Genomic DNA, 18,957 nt, shown 5'->3' on the forward strand with positions numbered 1-18,957 from the left:
AAAAGTTTGTCTCCCAGGAGATCTCCAAAGATACGTTCAGCATATTTGGTATCATTTTCTTTCTTCGAGAACAGTGACATCTTTCCTATAGCGAAGTGTGAGAGCTGTGTCTCAAGGATATGTGACAGGTGCAGAAGAATGTGATGAGTACATATGAAGTTTAGCACCATATTTTTGTAGTTGTTATTACGAAAGAGACGGCCGATGTGGCCGAGCGGTTCTAGGCGCTGAAGTTTGGAACCGCGCAACCGCTACGGTCGCAGGTTCGAATCCTGCCTCGGGCATGGATGTGTGTGGTGTCCTTAGGTTAGTTAGGTTTAAGTAGTTCTGAGTTCTAAGGGACTGATGAACTCAGATGTTAAGTCCCACAGTGCTCAGAGCCATATTTTGAAAATGACAGCTCCGCCAATGTAATGCCCTTCTCTACCTTGAGTTCGCGAGAGTACAGCCATCTGTATATGTCCATATCGCTTTCCCATGACTTTTGTCATCTCAGTGTACTGTGCAGAACAGTTATTACTGAATGGGAACGCCAAGACGAACAAAGCTAAGTTAACACAGGATCCTAACGAGGATCAGGAGTAGTTTTAAATCTCTAAAACCTCTAATAACTTTCCATTCCTCTCCAATATTTACACTCAGTGACTAAAGGGAAAATAATCATTATCTTAAAATAAAAAGTTCCTCTACAATATTGGCTGTCGTACGATATCAACCTCAACAAGTTCACGTTCTCACACGGTTTAAGATCACTTAGCAGTTTACGAAGTATTTATTTACTTAGTTGAAGACTGAGGCTATTATTTTGGCATAACCCTAACTTTTCACGTACATAAACAAACGTGTCAAGATCTACTCTGTCGAACGAACCAGAAGTAGAATGAGAGTAAAATCACCTTGCAACAGTCGCTGGCGCTCGTGGGCGATAGTGGGGGAAGCGCCACCTTGTAAGAAATTTAAACATCTTTTAACTTTCCTTCGTTAACTTAAGCGCAAGTTGGCATGACTGTGTGCAAGTTGGGTGTTTCTGCATGTAAGGTGACTTATGCGAGTGGTGGATGCACGTGGATTTACTTGATGCCTGTGAAAACCCAGTTTTACTCTCTATTTTGTGTTGTACGTTTGGTGGTTGCCTATTGCAGGCCTTTTCACTGTTCATTAGGGTAGCGGGAGAAATAAATCGTATCAGTCACAACTGCATTATTTCGCTGTGTCTGTTGCCGGAGAACACTGGCCCAAATGGTTCAACTGGCTCTGAGCACTATGGGACTCAAATGCTGAGGTCATCAGTCCCCTAGAACCTAAAACTACTTAAACCTAACTAACTAACCTAAGGACATTACACACATCCATGCCCGAGGAAGAGATCGAACCTGCGACCGTAGCGGTCGCGCGGTTCCAGACTGAAGCGCCTAGAACCGCTCTGCCACTCCGGCCGGCCCATTGGCCCAGGGCCGATGGTCACCCAGTGGTCCTTTTCACCAAAATGCTCATGAAATATCCCCGAACATCGTCTTGAGATGTTTTTGGTGGAGTGCGGTCGAGCTACGCGCGTGTATCTATGCAGGTTTTCATATTGTAAACGATCATGAAACTACAAAGCAATCTTTTCTAGCATTAAACACATGTGTCTGAGAACTATTCAGGTAGATTAGCTTGGAACATACTGAAACATGAATTACTCTTCGCACAGGTAACTTGGCAGCTTCTGTGCGCTTTCTGTCTGTCTGTCTCTGTACGACCATTGGCTCTCTCTGAACGACCATATTTGTGCATGACACAGTGTTTCGTCGATCTGTTGTTTTCCCCATTGGGTGTCGTCACTGTAATTTCGGTCTATTATTCTGTCGGAAGGGAACAACTAAAGGCGCGGTCTCGACCAGAGTTTTCCACGAATATACCGAATCTAAGGCGCTGACCAACTGCGGAACGTGCTTTTTGTAACTGGGCTGCAGGAAAACAGGGCTGAGTGACGCGCGTCTGGGTGACCTGCGAAACGCGATCGGCGATGTTTTCACCAGACGAGTCACGTCCGACTTGTGAGTGTGCCAAGGCGCCGCGCCGCGCCGGCGGCACGCTCCTTTCCTTTTCCTTTTTCCCCTACGGCCCCACTCCCACCCTACGTGCCCCTGTTAGCTGCAGGGAATAAGCGCCGGTGATGTCATCAGTCATGCACAGATTGCCGGCTGGAGCTGCGTGGGCGCTGTGTAGTGGGGCATCTGGCCAGCGCCACGGTCAGCAGCCGGAGCCACGCTCACAAGACTCGCCGGCCGGCGGCCAACTGGCGGTCTCGTGTCTTCGTACCAGGGTCCCTGCATACGGCGAGTCTTTGCAGTGTTAACGCTAGAGTGGCATTCTACCAGCACTAGAATTCAGCAGTTTTGATACACTATACAAATCACGTAGTTAATGGTAGGATTATCGATAGTACTGATAGCATTGGTAGTGGAAGATAAATAAATGAATGTGTAAAAGGGAAACAGAGAGCCGACGGCTTCTCTTCGGTTTTTTGTTTGCTTTACATATAATTATAACCGTACGTCGTTCAGTGTGCGTATTTTACATGGTTACAAAAATATAAACTACATTTTATAAATAATGAAGATTAGTTGGCGTAACTTCTGCGCTTTTATGTAACCAAAGTAATTACTTTTGATGCAAGTACAGTTTAATTCAGAAACATAAAAAAACTGTTTAACTATTGTTGTTATTTTGTGGTCAACAGACAGTTCGTCATCACGATCAAAGGCAAGAATTTCCTGTATTAGTGATAACTGCGAAAGTTGATTATTGATGACAGAAACAACTACGAAGTACAGAAGCGACTTCTGGTTTGTTTTCGTTGTGCGTTTTTTTAACTTTACTTTGTTTAGGAAATTGCGTTTTCTAGCGCTATATGATAAACGTGTATAGTTTTCTTTATTTTTATTACAACATCCCTAACGTAACAAAGCAACAATTTTCGAATAAAACCTGAATTAACTACTGACAGTCTCACTGTTGCTATAAATATAGTTTATTTTTACGTAACACACAGGAGAATAACTCCGTACAACAAAAATTTTCTTTTACACATTCATTTTTTTACATCTTCACTCATTTTCTACACGATTCAGCGTTCCAGGTTTTCAGGGGAATCCAGTAAGAGACTGGTCGCATACGTAAAGAAAGCGAACGTTATAAGGTAACGCACGACAAATTTACAACACACCTAAGGTACAGGTAACGCAGGCAGGACCTTAACGGACCAAGGCTACAAAGAAAACTACAGTAAGTAATCTTCGGGAGTTATACAACTCCAGTTAAGCCTTTATGGGACATCGAGAGATGAATATCGATATTAGCGAATATCTCTGTATTAAGCATCCAATTCGACACTTCACTCATTCAAGAATCGACATTTCGATCTATAAGTGCCAAAAATTTAGTTTTTAAGTTCAGTTCAATTATGACTGCACGAGTTATTTAAAACTGTGAGGGGTGAGTTTCATGAATTAATGAAAAATTTAGGAAAAACCAAATTTAATTACACATTATTTTATACGTAGAGAAATCTTTGGAAAAAAATGAAAAATATTATACTACACATACAAAAAAAAACAGAATAAATCACTCAAGTACACGCTATACCGTGTGTTGTAAATATTTCAAAGGAAGTAGAGTTGAGTTTTCTGTATTACGAGTTAAATGATTATAACAATATTATCTGATTATACTGCCTCAAAATATCAATGTTACGGATATATTTTCTGGACAAATATCGATTAAGTATATCGCTTAACCGAACTCGACTTATCGATATTATGACATAGCGTAGTCCGGTATAAAACCCGTAACCTCTGTTACGTCATTCATTTTCTCGGCTAAAAGACGACTCGTGGTGGGTGCGCGTCAGATCTCACCGTTTTGATCTGCCGCCAGTCACAACGCGAATGGCTAGGCGTCTTCAATGATCAATTGATTGCAGCGAGTGTGGAGTACTAAAGGGCTCCCACATAAGAGCAGACGCGAGCTCAGGAGAGAACGTCGACTTGCTGCACTATGCCGGGCATAAAGAGGTCCGACACGATATCAAGATGTGTCCTGTTACTTTTGCCACCTGACTATAAATGATCGTGATTCACTGGGTCAATGACGAGCCCACATCGAATCCCCCCCTCTAGACGGGTACGAAACAGAAGACCATAGCATAGTACACTGCTGGCCATTAAAATTGATACACCAAAAAGAAATGCAGATGATAAACGGGTATTCATTGGACAAATATATTATACTAGAATTGACATGTGATTACATTTTCACGCAGTTTGGGTGTATAGATCCTGAGAAATCAGTACCCAGGACAACCACCTCTGGCCGTAATAACGGCCTTGATACGCCTGGGCATTGAGTCAAGAGTTTGAATGGCGTGTACAGGTACAGCTGCCCATGCAGCTTCAACACGATACCACAGTTCATCAAGAGTAGTGACTGGCGTATTGTGACGAGCCAGTTGTCCGGCCACCACTGACCAGACGTTTTCAATTGGTGAGAAGTCTGGAGAATGTGCTGGCCAGGTCAGCTGTCTAACACTTTCTGTATCCAGAAAGGCCCGTACAGCACCTGCAACATGCGGTCGTGGATTATCCTGCTGAAATGTAGGGTTTTGCAGGGATCGAATGAAGGGTAGAGCCACGGGTCGTAACACATCTCAAATGTAACGTCCACTATTCAAAGTGCCGTCAATGCGAACAACAGATGACCGAGACGTGTAACCAATGGCACCCATACCATCACGCCGGGTGATACGCCAGTATGGCGATGACGAACACACGCTTCCAATGTGCGTTCACCGCGATGTCGCCAAACACGGTTGCGACCACCATGATGCTGTAAACAGAACCTGGATTCATCCGAAAAAAATGACGTTTTGCCATTCGTGCACCCAGGTTCGTCGTTGAGTACACCATCGCAGGCGCTCGTGACTGTGATGCAGCGCCAAGGGTAACCGCAGCCACGGTCTCCGAGCTGATAGTCCATGCTGCTGCAAACGTCGTCGAACTGTTCGTTGGTTGGTTGTTGTCTTTGTAATGGTACTTAAATTACGTAACCATTACGGCACCTCACCTCAACCTCTCGATACCAGCAGTATTCTACTGAGATTCTGTTAAGTAGTTAACGTATTTATGAGACAACATTCAAATTTGATTTCATTAATGTAGAGGTAGTTTGATACATTGATATGTTTATATTGCAATGATATTATTCTTATGTGAATTCTTTCTTTTGTCGCTATGATCTTTGACGTACTTGTATCTCTGATTTTTGGGCGCGTAAGCGCTCATTAGGGAGTGAAGTCTTGGACGTCATGTTGAAAAGACGCATATTGTAGTCAGTTTATAAAATGTGAACTTTAACAGTGAGTAAAATATTTTCAAGTATGTCTCGCGGTTCTAGGCGCTCAGCCCGGAACCGCGGGACTGCTACGGTCGCAGGTTCGAATTCTGCCTCGGGCATGGATGGTTGTGATGTCCTTAGGTTAGTTAGGTTTAAGTAGTTCTAAGTTCTAGGGAACTGATGACCACAGATGTTAAGTCCCATAGTTCTCAGAGCCATTTGAACCATTTTTGAACAACAAGGTCAACTGCTGTTTGTGTATGAGAAATCGGTTGGAATCTTTCCTCATGTCAGCACGTTGTAGGTATCGCCACCGGCGCCAACCTTGCGTGAATGCTCTGAAAAGCTAATCATTTGCATATCACAGCATCTTCCTCCTGTCGGTTAAATTTCGCGTCTGTAGCACGTCATTTTCGTGGTGTAGCTATTTTAATGGAAAGTAGTGTAGCAAGAATAATTTTAATAACCTTTCCCTAGACCAGTAGGCAAATGGAAAAGCAGAGAAAATCGATAATATCAGTATTATTTATCCTCCGACATTGCGGAGTATATACGTAGGTCTATTCGCCGATCCTCCCACATCCCTGGGATAGTATAATTTAGAGGCATACTATTTGAATGTACCTTGCGACTTAGAAATGATTCCTATAGCTTACACCGACAAGCCAGAGCTCAGCGCTGCTTGTATGCTTGCTGAGAAAACGCCATACCCACTGTGAGTCGAGTGTGGCGACACGCGCATACAGATTTGGCAGTGCTGTCCGTGCCGTAACACGTGGCCGCGCCATCCCGGACAATCACCTGCGAGAAAGCGCGCCATGCCACACGTCCCGAGGTCGTTAGCTCGCGCGTCGTCGCGCTTCGCTGTTGCTGCTACCAGCTTCGGCTTCCATCGGGTTGTCCTCGGATCGCGGCCAAACTCAACGCCTGCACGCCTAAATGTATCCTGGGGTCACAGACGCTCGGTCGTTCCACAGTTTTCCCTATCACTGACAACCGTCTTCAGGAACGCATCACCAAATTACGCAGACTTCCCGACTTCGGATTATAACTACAAATCATTCGAATATTGTGCGCCGCAGCAGCTGGGTGGTTCAACGTATCTGAATGTTTCCCATTTTAGACTTTGGCTTAATTAGTCTAACTGAACTAGTCATCAGTATATGAGCGCGTTAGCAAATGAACTATTAGTTGTATGAACTAATGGATTCACAGACGTCCACGCGCTCAATGATGTTTGTCATTTTATGGCCGTACCTTTGCAATAGTCCACTTTCGACTTGTGCTTATTTGGCAAATTTAATTGGAATCGACGCCGTAATATTAATGTAAGGTATGGGCAACCTGTACATAGAGTAATCACCTGTATTACCATTTCTGTCAATTTTTCATCGACACGCACTACACGTACTAGTGAACACAACAGGGAACAGGTTGAACAGGGACTTCAGTTAGAATACCATACGACAGTACAATAGAGGTACAAAGACTTCACAACAACAAAGGAAACAGTGTATGTCCACAGACTGTACGATGTAACAGAAAAACAAAACGAGGTATTCCGAGCGCCTCATATCCCTGAAAAACCACAGCGCACATTCCACATTCGCTGATCACTTAATGACTTACAAACTCCAACAAAAATACAGACTAAAAAATTACATTACGCTGTAGCCTATACTATGCTAACAGTCCAAAAAATTTACGCACAAAGAGAATTCATCAAATATAAGCCAAGTAACACATCTAACTGTCATCTCAATGAGAAATAAACGTCTTCATATTTCTAATTATATACCGCACACAGAAATCCAGTTTTCACTGCAAACAAAAATTCGTATTTGCCGATCTCTTATAAAAGATTGTTAATCAAGATTGTATACTTAAAAATTATAAATTAATTTTTTCTGTCTTTTTCTATTTTAAGCTGAATGTAAATGCTCGTAGAATATGCACCTTTGTTTAAAAATTTGAATTCGCTGGGTTTCGAAATCAGACCCCCCTCAAGCGTCAGGGAAGCAACCTACGACATTCGCACGCTCCTTGTGGAAAGAACACCACCTTAGTGTAGCATATTAAAACGTCATGATTCTCTGGAGTATTTTTGAAAACTTTCTCTAATTGCTTTGGGACATGTATATTTGAGTTCTGAACTTCACGTACCATAAATTATATTTAAAAAATTACAAAAATCTGACTGCTGTGTAGCGTCTGTTTGCTAGAAAGAGAAGAGCACAATCAATAAAAATTCTAATGAATACAAGTTGTATTCTTACTTATAAAACTTTGTTCAGCACCTTTCCTAACCGAATGAAAAAACAGGATGAACTTGTTACACTAATTTCACTGGACAAATCTTGACCAGTTTTCTTTATCGTGAGGCGGTGTTCTTGTCTTGTATACAACTTACAGCGCCATTTAATGGGACCTGGTCCCTATCTCATTATTATATGCAGAAGACATAGACATCAAAATCTACTATTTACACCGAAGAGATGAGCACCCCCTGCTGCTCTCGGCTCACGCGCGACTTTTTCACTGTTGCGAAATGTCTCCATTGTGATACACAGCATGACTGTTGCATTCGAAAGCCGCAAGCACTAACTACGGCTTGTCAGGCTTCCGTGATAATCTCGAAAGTCGAAAGCGCCTACAGAACACAGTGACATAGCACTTACCACAGCATTGTTGGGAGCTAGTTCGACTCCCCTAACCTGACTGAGTAATGAAGCTAGAAACAGAATGCGGTTCTTTTTACGCACCTGCATTGCCAACAGAAGAGCTATTTCAATAACGGAACAGCAACTTCATTTTTCAATCATCTTGGTTAGGGCATTCGGCCCGTCAAAACGGTGTACTTACACTATGAAGCAAATATATTCACATGCCAAAATGTTGCTATTATTCAAAATTCTAATCATACGCTCTTGATAACTTCCAACTTTCAAGGGCGCGGGAGCAAACCGGATTTTAAAATTCGGCAATTCCTGTAGTTTGAAATTTTGTTCGCACATCTTCATATCATTGATCAGTTGATCCACAATTGCTGGCGATATTACGTGAATGTCACTGACATTATTTATGTAAGCTGTCGTGACAAGGCGTTACAGTACTGGAAAGCTCTATAAAAAATTCAGAAAAAAAGCATGAACAGCAAAATTTCAATTATATTTATTCATTTGCATGAAGATGTAGCCTTACAATCAGTTATATGGTGTGTGTTGCTTACGACGGTTCCCATCTGCAACGCTGAGGCCATCTAGAGGCCAACTACTTCACTACGGCAGCTCCCCGTGGTTGATTGTCTCTAAGATTTTATTTAAAGAAACAACACACAATCATGAGGTTTTTTTTTAACAGCAATAACTGTTAATTAATACTATAGGACCAACGTATCATTTACAATTTATCTTATATTTTTCCACTATTGTAAACATAAACGACCAAGTACTGTTCCAGACGTTCGGTAGTATGTGTCTGTCTTCGATCACACAAAACATTTTTATAAGCCGAAAACGACCGTTCTACATCAACTGACGTAACAGTGCAGTATTTGAATTTGGGTGCTATGTTAGCACTTATTGTTTCTGGTAAAAAGTTCACCCGTTCGATTAATAAAACTATCAATTCGGCACAAGGGTTCAAAAGCCTGGGTTATCGTTTAAAATGTTTTCAAACTCTTCTTGTGTTTTCTTGGGAATACCTCCGCCAATGAGGAGTTCACTAAAATAATTTTTTCATTAACTGAATAGATTCATTCAACGTCAAATCTAAGGTTTCGAGATTTTTAATACTTGCAGACCGGCCGCTGTGGCCGAGCGGTTCTAGGCGCTTCAGTCGGGAACCGCGCTGCTGTTACGGTCGCAGGTTCGAATCTTTCCTCGGGCATGGATGTGTGTGATGTCCTTAGGTTAGTTGTGTTTAAATACTTCTAAGTTCTAGGGGACTGATGGCCTCAGATGTTAAATCCCATAGTGCTTAGAACCATTTGAACCAATATTTGCAGGTATATGGGAAAAATGAGTGCCAGTCACAGCAATGTCTTTTTTAATACCGGCATCACTAAAAGATTCGTTGCACTGCCAAAGCTATCGAAGTCGTATACTACCCCTCTAATGGCCTAGAAATGTTCATTGTAAAACAACACAGATTCGACACACGTACCCCAACGAGTTAACACTGGTTCAGGAAGTAAAGGCACATTTGGCAGTTTCTCTTGGTAGGTCTTGATGCGAGCAAGAGCCTTAATGAACACTTTCTTTGTGGATGAAATCAGGTTATTTACATTCACAAGCGTGTAACATAGTTCTTCAGCTGGAACATAGTTCTTCAGCAAGGCAATGTACTCCATGAGCAAAGAACATCACATGAATCAAATTGGGATAAAATACTAGAGGGCTTTTCCTGTTTTGATCATATAGGGAGCAGCATTTGAAATAAACACATACACCCTTTCATCTGAAGAAGATTCTCTAAATATTTTTCTAATACCCTCATTCACAAATCTGGCGATCGTAGAATGATTTACTTTTTCAAGTTCTTTGCAGGCTGCTAAATAGAAGAAGAGAGCTCTTCTTTTAAAGCGCCAACAATGAAATTTGCAATGTAACGGTCAAAAGTATCTCTATTTTCGTCAACCGAAATCCAGATAATGCTGTCCTTGAGTTCATTGGCCGGGTTTGTAGCCGAGCGGTTCTAGGCGCTTCAGTCTGGAACCGCGTGACTGCTACGGTCGCAGGTTCGAATCCTGCCTCGGGCATGGAAGTGTGATGTCCTTAGGTTAGTTAGGTTTAAGTAGTTCTAATTTCTAGGGGACTGATGACCTCCAATGTTAAGTCCCATAGTGCTCAGAGCCATTTGAACCATTTTTTTGAGTTTATTGCGTATTTGGTTCAAATGGCTCTGAGCACTATGGGACTTAACATCTGTGGTCATCAGTCCCCTAGAACTTAGAACTACTTAAACCTAACTAACCTAAGGACATCACACACATCCATGCCCGAGGCAGGATTCGAACCTGCGACCGTACCAGTCACGCGGTTCCGGACTGCGCGCCTAGAACCGCGAGACTACCGCGGCCGGCTCATTGCGTATTTCTTACAGTACATTTACGTAAATTGTCGGTAAGTAATTTTTACGCAATGTTCATTCATCTGGTGTATTTTGATTTAAGCAATATTTGCGCAGAAAGCCTTTGAGGATATGGTTTGTAAGTTTATGAAGAGGAATATTTCTTGCAATAAATGCTTCACATAGATCCATCTTAAACCAACTTTTTTGGTTACCTTTGGACAAATCCCTGCTACTGCAACTTGCTGTTGTCAGAAGTTGTTGTCGTGGTCATTTCTTCTGCGTTCCTGCCTTGTCTAGACATGCTGGTCTATTTGAAAATTTTTTGCACGAAACAATTCCGTCATATGTGAATGTTCCAGGATGGTCGGCTATCCACGGAATGACGTTTCTTTATTCGGGCTGCATGACGTACAACACGTCGTAGAAACGTTCAACTGTGCATAAGTAAATAGACAGCTGAACTAACAGAATGGACGTGCGACTAAAAGCATGCACAGTTTTAATTGTTGCCGACGCTTACGGTATAACAGCGGAGGGGATTAACCGGGGAGCAGGCGCAAGAGCATTGACTGTGTCTGCCTGTTCCTGTTCCTCTTCTGTCATGATTTCTACAGACCGTGACCTCTAGGTTAGCATTCTAGGTCGTGGTCAATCTGTGAGACATCAAAACTAGATCGAGCTATATTTTTAAAACATTGTAAACATAGAGCGAAAATATGCATCGTCGCTCGTTTTTAGTTTAAAAAATGCAATAACCGGTTAAAAGGAGTTGAATATGCAAATGCATATGCAACATGCAAATATTTATAATCCGGTCTCTAGTTGTAGCTATTAGGGGTGGCATGTTTTCTGGTTGGTTAGTACCACTAAGGACATGTGGTAAGAGGAAGCCACTAATGATTATTTTCCTCTGGGCAGCAGGTCAAGGACTGAAGTGTGGACACGTCAACGCAAAACGGTTAGTGTACACTGACAGACGTAGTCCATTTAGTGGTGTAGTTACGGCCATGCAGAAAACATCAGGTCATAAAGTTTGTGACGTGTCTGTGGCAAGACTGTTCGACGCAGAGAAAAAACAACCAACACAATGGTGTATTTACATAATAAGGTGGTACCACATATAAAAATATCTCAACTTATACCCATTACATTCTCTAGAGCAGGAAGGATACAGGATTAAATCTGTATGGTGTACACACAGTATACACTGGTAAAGCAACAAGGCTCTAACACGGCTGAACGTCGAGTGGCCCTGAGCTTGGATAACAGATGTGGGTGTGTCATTCCAGGCTGCTTCAACTCTGTGTAAGAATTCCTAAATCGTAGTGGTTGCAGAATGGTACGCGCTAGTCTAAAAATGGTTCAAATGGCTCTGAGCACTATGGGACTTAACATCTGTGGTCATCAGTCCCCTAGAACTTAGAACTACTTAAACCTAACTAACCTAAGGACATCACACACATCCATGTCCGAGGCAGGATTCGAACCTGCGACCGTAGCAGTCACGCGGTTCCGGACTGAGCGCCTAGAACCGCGAGACCACCGCGGCCGGCACGCGCTAGTCTCTCGGTAATTGACGACCTGATGTTTTCAACGAGTAAGCGATCTGGTAAACATGCTAGGCGCGGGCAGTAGTCAGACATCCTCTAATTGAGGTAGAGCAGGACAGAACTGACAATATGCGGTCTTGTGTTATTCTTGTTGAAAGATAACGTCATAGAGACGTCAGAAAATACAGCACTGCAACACATCAGAATTGTAAGGCCTGCCACACAGATTGCTATGTGGTCGTGTTGCGTACGAAATGGCACCTCATACGATCACTCTAGGTCTGGGATCATATGATGATGACGGAGTATTCAATCTGGCAATGCAGCCTCCACATTGAAACATCCATCGTGATGCTGTACGCAGAATGGGACTTACCTGAAAAAACGATGTGGTGCCACTCCTGTGTCCGTGGTGTCTTTGGGAACACCACTGTCAGCGAGCATTTTTCTGCCGCCGTGTCAAAAAAAGGGTAGTCGCAATAACGGTCGCCGTGCTGACAGCTCGTGGTGATCCAGATGTCACTGCACAGCCTGTGTGAATAGCTGTTCTGCTGGGAACAAGCCCGTTTACTGCCATGAAAGAAGGATCCTGCACGGCCGAGCTAACATAATGTCTGTCCTCTCGGGTGCTAGTTGCTTGGGAGTGCTGAGAAACTGCACGGTGTTGAGTAAATGAATACTGCCCCCCTGAACCCAACAATACTGAATTCTCATGACAGTCGTGGGACCCTGACCAACAAGAGCAGCAACATTCGAGAACGATAATCCAGTCCCGACAGGCCACAATCCTACCACTGTAGAGGAGGACGAGGAGGAGATTAGTGTTTAACGTCCCGTCGACAACGAGGTCATTAGAGACGATACCACTGTAGAATTCCGACACGTGCTGCTAGATATTTTCCTTCCTAGACACGACATAACAAGGTCTAACAAACAACCAAGATTTAAATTACATTTCCGCTCCGTAATCTTTCCTTATACACGGTGATTCAGCTGCCTCTACTGTCGGGTTTTACGCAATACGCAATGCCTTCAGAAACCATGTGCGAGATTTTCGTATTCTCTCGCTCACTAAGCCCTATCTATTAGCCCTACAGAAGAAATGAACAGTCCCTATTTGTAGGAAATTTAATGTGTTTCTTGAATAATTCGAAAACTTCGATCTCTGGTGAAAACGTATCCCATTAGGAAAATTAACTTCATTAGGTGTCCTACACAAACGTCCTGTTCATTTATGCTGCAGGGCAAATAGTTTGTGCGTAGCAAGTGAGAGAATATGAAAACCTTGCACGTGGTATTTGAAGTTGTTGTGGGTTGCATAAAACCCAGTGGTAGGGCAGCTGCTGAATCATCATCCTGTATACAAAATGGAGATGGCGTTAGTCATACCTACTTTTTGCGGTGGTGTTGAAATGCTAATCCCTTTAATATCGAAGTGTGTAGTGCATTGCATTGTCAATTTAACGTCTCCTGAATGCAATCTTCATTGCGCTGCAATTTTAATGGCCAGCAACGCCACAGAAAATCAACCACGCCTCAAGCAGCCTTAACAGTCTGAATGCAAGAGTATAGTTACCCTACAGACGGTCACCCACACTTGCCACAGAGCTTGATCATGAATGTTTGTCAAGCTTGCTGTTACGTTTGTGGTCGTCTTCAGGCTCCAAGATTGCGCAGGCTTACTTTGATTACGCTGTCTTGGAGACCATCAGCTTCGATATGCTGTTACGGCTATTTCACTCGTGTATCTAGTCGGGCGCTAACCTTGCTTAAACTACCCGGCTCTAACTATGTAAAAAAATCGCCAATTTCAACGCAGCCGGCCGCAGTGGTCTAGCGGTTCTAGGCGCTCAGTCCGGAACCGCGCGACTGCTACGGAAGCAGGTTCGAATCCTGCCTCGGGCATGGATGTGTGTGATGTCCTTAGGTTAGTTAGGTTTAAGTAGTTCTAAGTTCTAGGGAACTGATGACCACAGATGTTAAGTCCCATAGCGCTCAGAACCATTTGAGAGCCATTTCAACGCAGCGCAGCCAGCGCGAAACATTTGTGTCATTTCAGAAAATACGTGTTCCAAAAACACGGATCGCACGAAATTCAACTTATCGTGTTCACACATGACCTCATCGATTGAATTGGATTGATTCGGTGTTTCCAAACTTTCGAAACACTTTTGATTCATTATCACATCGATGACTTCCATAGAAAATAGATTAATGTGGTATTTCGCGACATGATCGAAAAATTTCTGGTACAGGAAACACACACACACTCATTTTGTAGTAATATGTAATGTGCCGCAGGGAACCTTAATAGGCCCATTACTGTTGATGTTATACTAGAGATAGTGTTAGTTGAAATGTTACTTCTTTCGCAGATGATTCTGTTACTTACCTCGGAGAGAATTCTATCCGATAAAAATTGTTGTGCACTAGAAGCTAATTTATTCAGCTCTCCTTGATGGGGACCTCTGGTTCATGCGGATCGATTTACTTTTTTTCATTACAGTTACTGCCGTAAGTGCATTAAATATGGTCAGCCGCCATACACTGAGTCTGGCTCAGTGTCAGTTGATAACATTGGGCTGCATACTACTTAATTGCCCCCGTTTGTTGCGAGTGTAAAATAACTTCAAAGAGTAAAAAGATGGTAGCATCTACGCACAAAAAGTTACAGGTTGTGTACAGGATGAATAAAGGAGAACTGCTGGACAACGTTGCTACTAAATTTGGTGTCTGAAATACACTCCTGGAAATTGAAATAAGAACACCGTGAATTCATTGTCCCAGGAAGGGGAAACTTTATTGACACATTCCTGGGGTCATGCACAATGTCGGCACTAGTACAGTGTATATCCACCTTTCGCAGCAATGCAGGCTCCTATTCTCCCATGGAGACGATCGTAGAGATGCTGGATGTAGTCCTGTGGAACGGCTTGCCATGCCATTACCACCTGGCGCCTCAGTTGGACCAGCGTTCGTGCTGGACGTGCAGACCATGTGAGACGACGCTTCATCCAGTCCCAAACATGCTCAATGGGGGACAGATCCGGATATCTTGCTGGCCAGGGTAGTTGACTTACACCTTCTAGAGCACGTTGGGTGGCACGGGATACATGCGGACGTGCATTGTCCTGTTGGAACAGCAAGTTCCCTTGCCGGTCTAGGAATGGTAGAACGATGGGTTCGATGACGGTTTGGATGTACCGTGCACTATTCAGTGTCCCCTCGACGATCACCAGAGGTGTACGGCCAGTGTAGGAGATCGCTCCCCACACCATGATGCCGGGTGTTGGCCCTGTGTGCCTCGGTCGTACGCAGTCCTGATTGTGGCGCTCACCTGCACGGCGCCAAACACGCATACGACCATCATTGGCAACAAGGCAGAAGCGAGTCTCATCGCTGAAGACGACACGTCTCCATTCGTCCCTGCATTCACGCCTGTCGCGACACGACTGGAGGCGGGCTGCACGATGCTGGGGCGTGAGCGGAAGACGGCCTAACGGTGTGCGGGACCGTAGCCCAGCTTCATGGAGACGGTTGCGAATGGTCCTCGCCGATACCCCAGGAGCAACAGTGTCCCTAATTTGCTGGGAAGTGGCGGTGCGGTTCCCTACGGCACTGCGTAGGATCCTACGGTCTTGGCGTGCATCCGTGCGTCGCTGCGGTCCGGTCCCAGGTCGACGGGCACGTGCACCTTCCGCCGACCACTGGCGACAACATCGATGTACTGTGGAGACCTCACGCCCCACGTGTTGAGCAATTCGGCGGTACGTCCACCCGGCCTCCCGCATTCCCACTATACGCCCTCGCTCAAAGTCCGTCAACTGCACATACGGTTCACGTCCACGCTGTCGCGGCATCCTACCAGTGTTAAAGACTGCGATGGAGCTCCGTATGCCACGGCAAACTGGCTGACACTGACGGCGGCGGTGCACAAATGCTGCGCAGCTAACGCCATTCGACGGCCAACACCGCGGTTCCTGGTGTGTCCGCTGTGCCGTGTGTGTGATCATTGCTTGTACAGCCCTCTCGCAGTGTCCGGAGAAAGTATGGTGGGTCTGACACACCGGTGTCAATGTGTTCTTTTTTCCATTTCCAGGAGTGTACAACGGTGACAGAGTCGAAAATTAATCAGAAACATACTGAATGCCTTCGCTACAAAATGATGATTCTGATGATGAAATTATCGCCATTTTCGTCTGCGGATAATGGCGACAATGATCATGGTTCAGCTGACGAAGTTGGTGCTCAATCTGAGGACACAATGACTATTTCGGGTCTGAGGGTAATGTAAAGCGTGTGCGCGGAAACCGAGATGCTGCGGGATCGAATCCCGATCGGAGCACTGAAGTTTTCATTTATAAGAAGGCTGTTTAGGTTTTTTTTAATGGTACAGAGCCACGTATCGCTCTGTATGAAAATCACTGGCTGTGCTGTGTGCAGTCCGTGGCTAGTTTGCATTGTTGTTTGCTATTGTAGTGTTGGGAAGTTGGCTGTTAACAGCGCGTAGCGTTGCGTAGTTGGAGGTGAGCCGCCAGCAGTGGTGGATGTGGGGAGAGAAATGGCGGAGTTTGAGAGTGGATGATCTGGACGTGCATCCATCAGAGACAGTAAATTTGTAAGACTGGATGTCATGAACTGCTTTATATATATATTATGACTTTTGAACACTATTAAGGTAAATACATTGTTTGTTCTCTATCAAAATCTTTCATTTGCTAACTATGCCTATCAGTAATTAGTGCCTTCAGTAGCTTCAATCTTTTATTTAGCTGGCAGTAGTTGCGCTCGCCGTATTGCAGTAGTTCGAGTAACGAAGATTTTTGTGAGGTAGGTGATTCAAGAAAGATATAGGTCAATGTTAGTCAGGGCCATTCTTTTGTAAGGATTATTGAAAGTCAGATTGCGTTGCGCTAAAAATATTGTGTGACAGTCTAATGTTTATCAGAATAGGTAAAGAGCGAAATGTCTGAGTACGTTCAGTTACGCTCAGCTGTTTGAAAATCAAATAATGTAAGCGGTTTATCAGCACAGTAATTCATTAATTTTTCTAAGGGGACGTTTCACATTATGCCTTTAACCTATCCTTTACCTCTTCTCGATGTGTGGAGTTCGGATTCCACGCTGATCTGTAGGTTTCCATTCCCCGGATGGATAACTAGGCTAGATTAGTGACAAAAAGCTGCCGAAGTGGCGTCCAACTGAAAAACTTACGCCTGGCCACTGGGTTACGTACACGACATAATTATTATGGTACCTAGGGAGTTAGCAACGCAGAAGTACAAAACAATGGCTTATTTGGAACGCCAGGCGGAAACCACTTCAGCAGGACTGAAATTTTTTTCCCTTAATTGCCGGACACCAGGAATTTCGATAATTATCTTCGGTCTCACGTCAGTCCTGGTAAAACTAGGCTCAACTGTAGTGTTGCTGGTGCGAAGAACGCTTTCAGGGCAGAGACTTACAAAGTTGTGCACTTCACGGAACGTAAAATCGTGAAATGAATGCCGACCGCTATAGAAGCGCGTGACGGCGCTGTCAGAAAATGCAATGACGGCGGCCCGCCGGGAACGGGGCCAGTGCAGGCGCACTCTTGAGCTGGGCTGCTCTGGCCGCAGCGGCTGCCCCGTCCGAATGAGGCCACGGCGCCTGAAGGACCGGTCTGCCGTGTCCGCCCGTACCGTTACATTACGTTACAGCACATCTGCCCCGCGCCGCGGAGGTCTCCAGAGTCTACTCTACACCACAGGCCCACACCACTCGGCGAAAGCAACAGTCGACTCTCTCACGTTCCGAAATACACTGTTCGCAAGCGCGTTCCGAACTTTCGACTTCAAAAGGCAAGACATGATAAAAAATCTGATCTCAGAGTTTTCATGTATCGCTTCACAAGCCGAAAAATACGATGAGTAGCCGTTAAGCTTTAATTGGTTCAAATGGCTCTGAGCACTATGGGACTTAACATCTGTGGTCATCAGTCCCCTTGAACTAAGAACTACTTAAACCTAACTAACCTAAGGACATCACACACGTCCATGCCCGAGGCAGGATTCGAACCTGCGACCGTAGCAGTCGCGCGGCTCCGGACTGTGCGCATAGAATCGAGAGACCACCGCTGCCGGCTAAGCTTAAATTGTCACCTCAAAAATTAAAGTTACGCCGGCCGGAGTAGCCGAGCGGTTCTAGGCGCTACAGTCTGGAACCGCGCGACCGCTACGGTCGCAGGTTCGAATCCTGCCTCGGGCAAGGATGTGTGTGGTGTCCTTAGGTTAGTTAGGTTTAAGGAGTTCAAAGTTCTATGGAACTGATGATCTCAGATTTTAAGTCCCATAGTGCTCAGCGCCATTTGAACCATTAATGCTACGTAATTAATGTTTGGCCTTCCAGAGTGGCCGTGCGGTTCTAGGTGCTACAGTCTGGAACTGAGCGACCGCTACGGTCGCAGGTTCGAATCCTGCCTCGGGCATGGATGTGTGTGATGACCTTAGGTTAGTTAGATTTAAGTAGTTTTAAGTTCTAGGCGACTGATGACCTCAGAAGTTACGTCGCATAGTGCTCAGAGCCATTTTTAATTAATGTTTGGTTTGGGAGCAGGAGCACATCTACCGTTCTACACCACGCTGAAATCCTCGCGCCACAATATGCCAACGGAGGAATCAAAACATAGTGCCGCAGCTCAGTAACAAAGATAAGTATCGTGAAGTAACGTATTTCTACTTTTGAAGGGGGAACTACTGTACAATAACTCACGCTAAAAAGAGTGCAAATGTACGGAAACAACACACCATCATATAACAGGGGTTAGACGGCGCAGCCGCTCCCTGTGCGGTCAAACAAGTCGGGATGACGAAGAACGACGTGGCACCCCGTCTCTATGTGACGAAGTGAGATTGTAAGAGACGTAGAGGCATTGGTGCTGGAAGAAGGGCGTACAGGAATCCAGTCAATAGTGGAAAAA

General features: G+C 44.5%; 1 protein-coding gene and 1 long non-coding RNA gene across 6 annotated transcripts in view; one reads left to right on the forward strand and one right to left on the reverse strand.

The window, feature by feature from the left end:
- LOC126277906 (mesocentin-like) overlaps window positions 1-18,957 on the reverse strand; it is a 595,995-nt gene that overhangs the window by 550,377 nt on the left and 26,661 nt on the right. The window lies entirely within an intron of this gene.
- Window positions 1-18,957, forward strand: part of LOC126277910 (uncharacterized) — a 428,173-nt gene that overhangs the window by 363,564 nt on the left and 45,652 nt on the right. The window lies entirely within an intron of this gene.

Source organism: Schistocerca gregaria, chromosome 6 (genome assembly GCF_023897955.1).
Source record: "Schistocerca gregaria isolate iqSchGreg1 chromosome 6, iqSchGreg1.2, whole genome shotgun sequence".
Classification (NCBI taxonomy): Eukaryota; Metazoa; Arthropoda; class Insecta; order Orthoptera; family Acrididae; genus Schistocerca; species Schistocerca gregaria.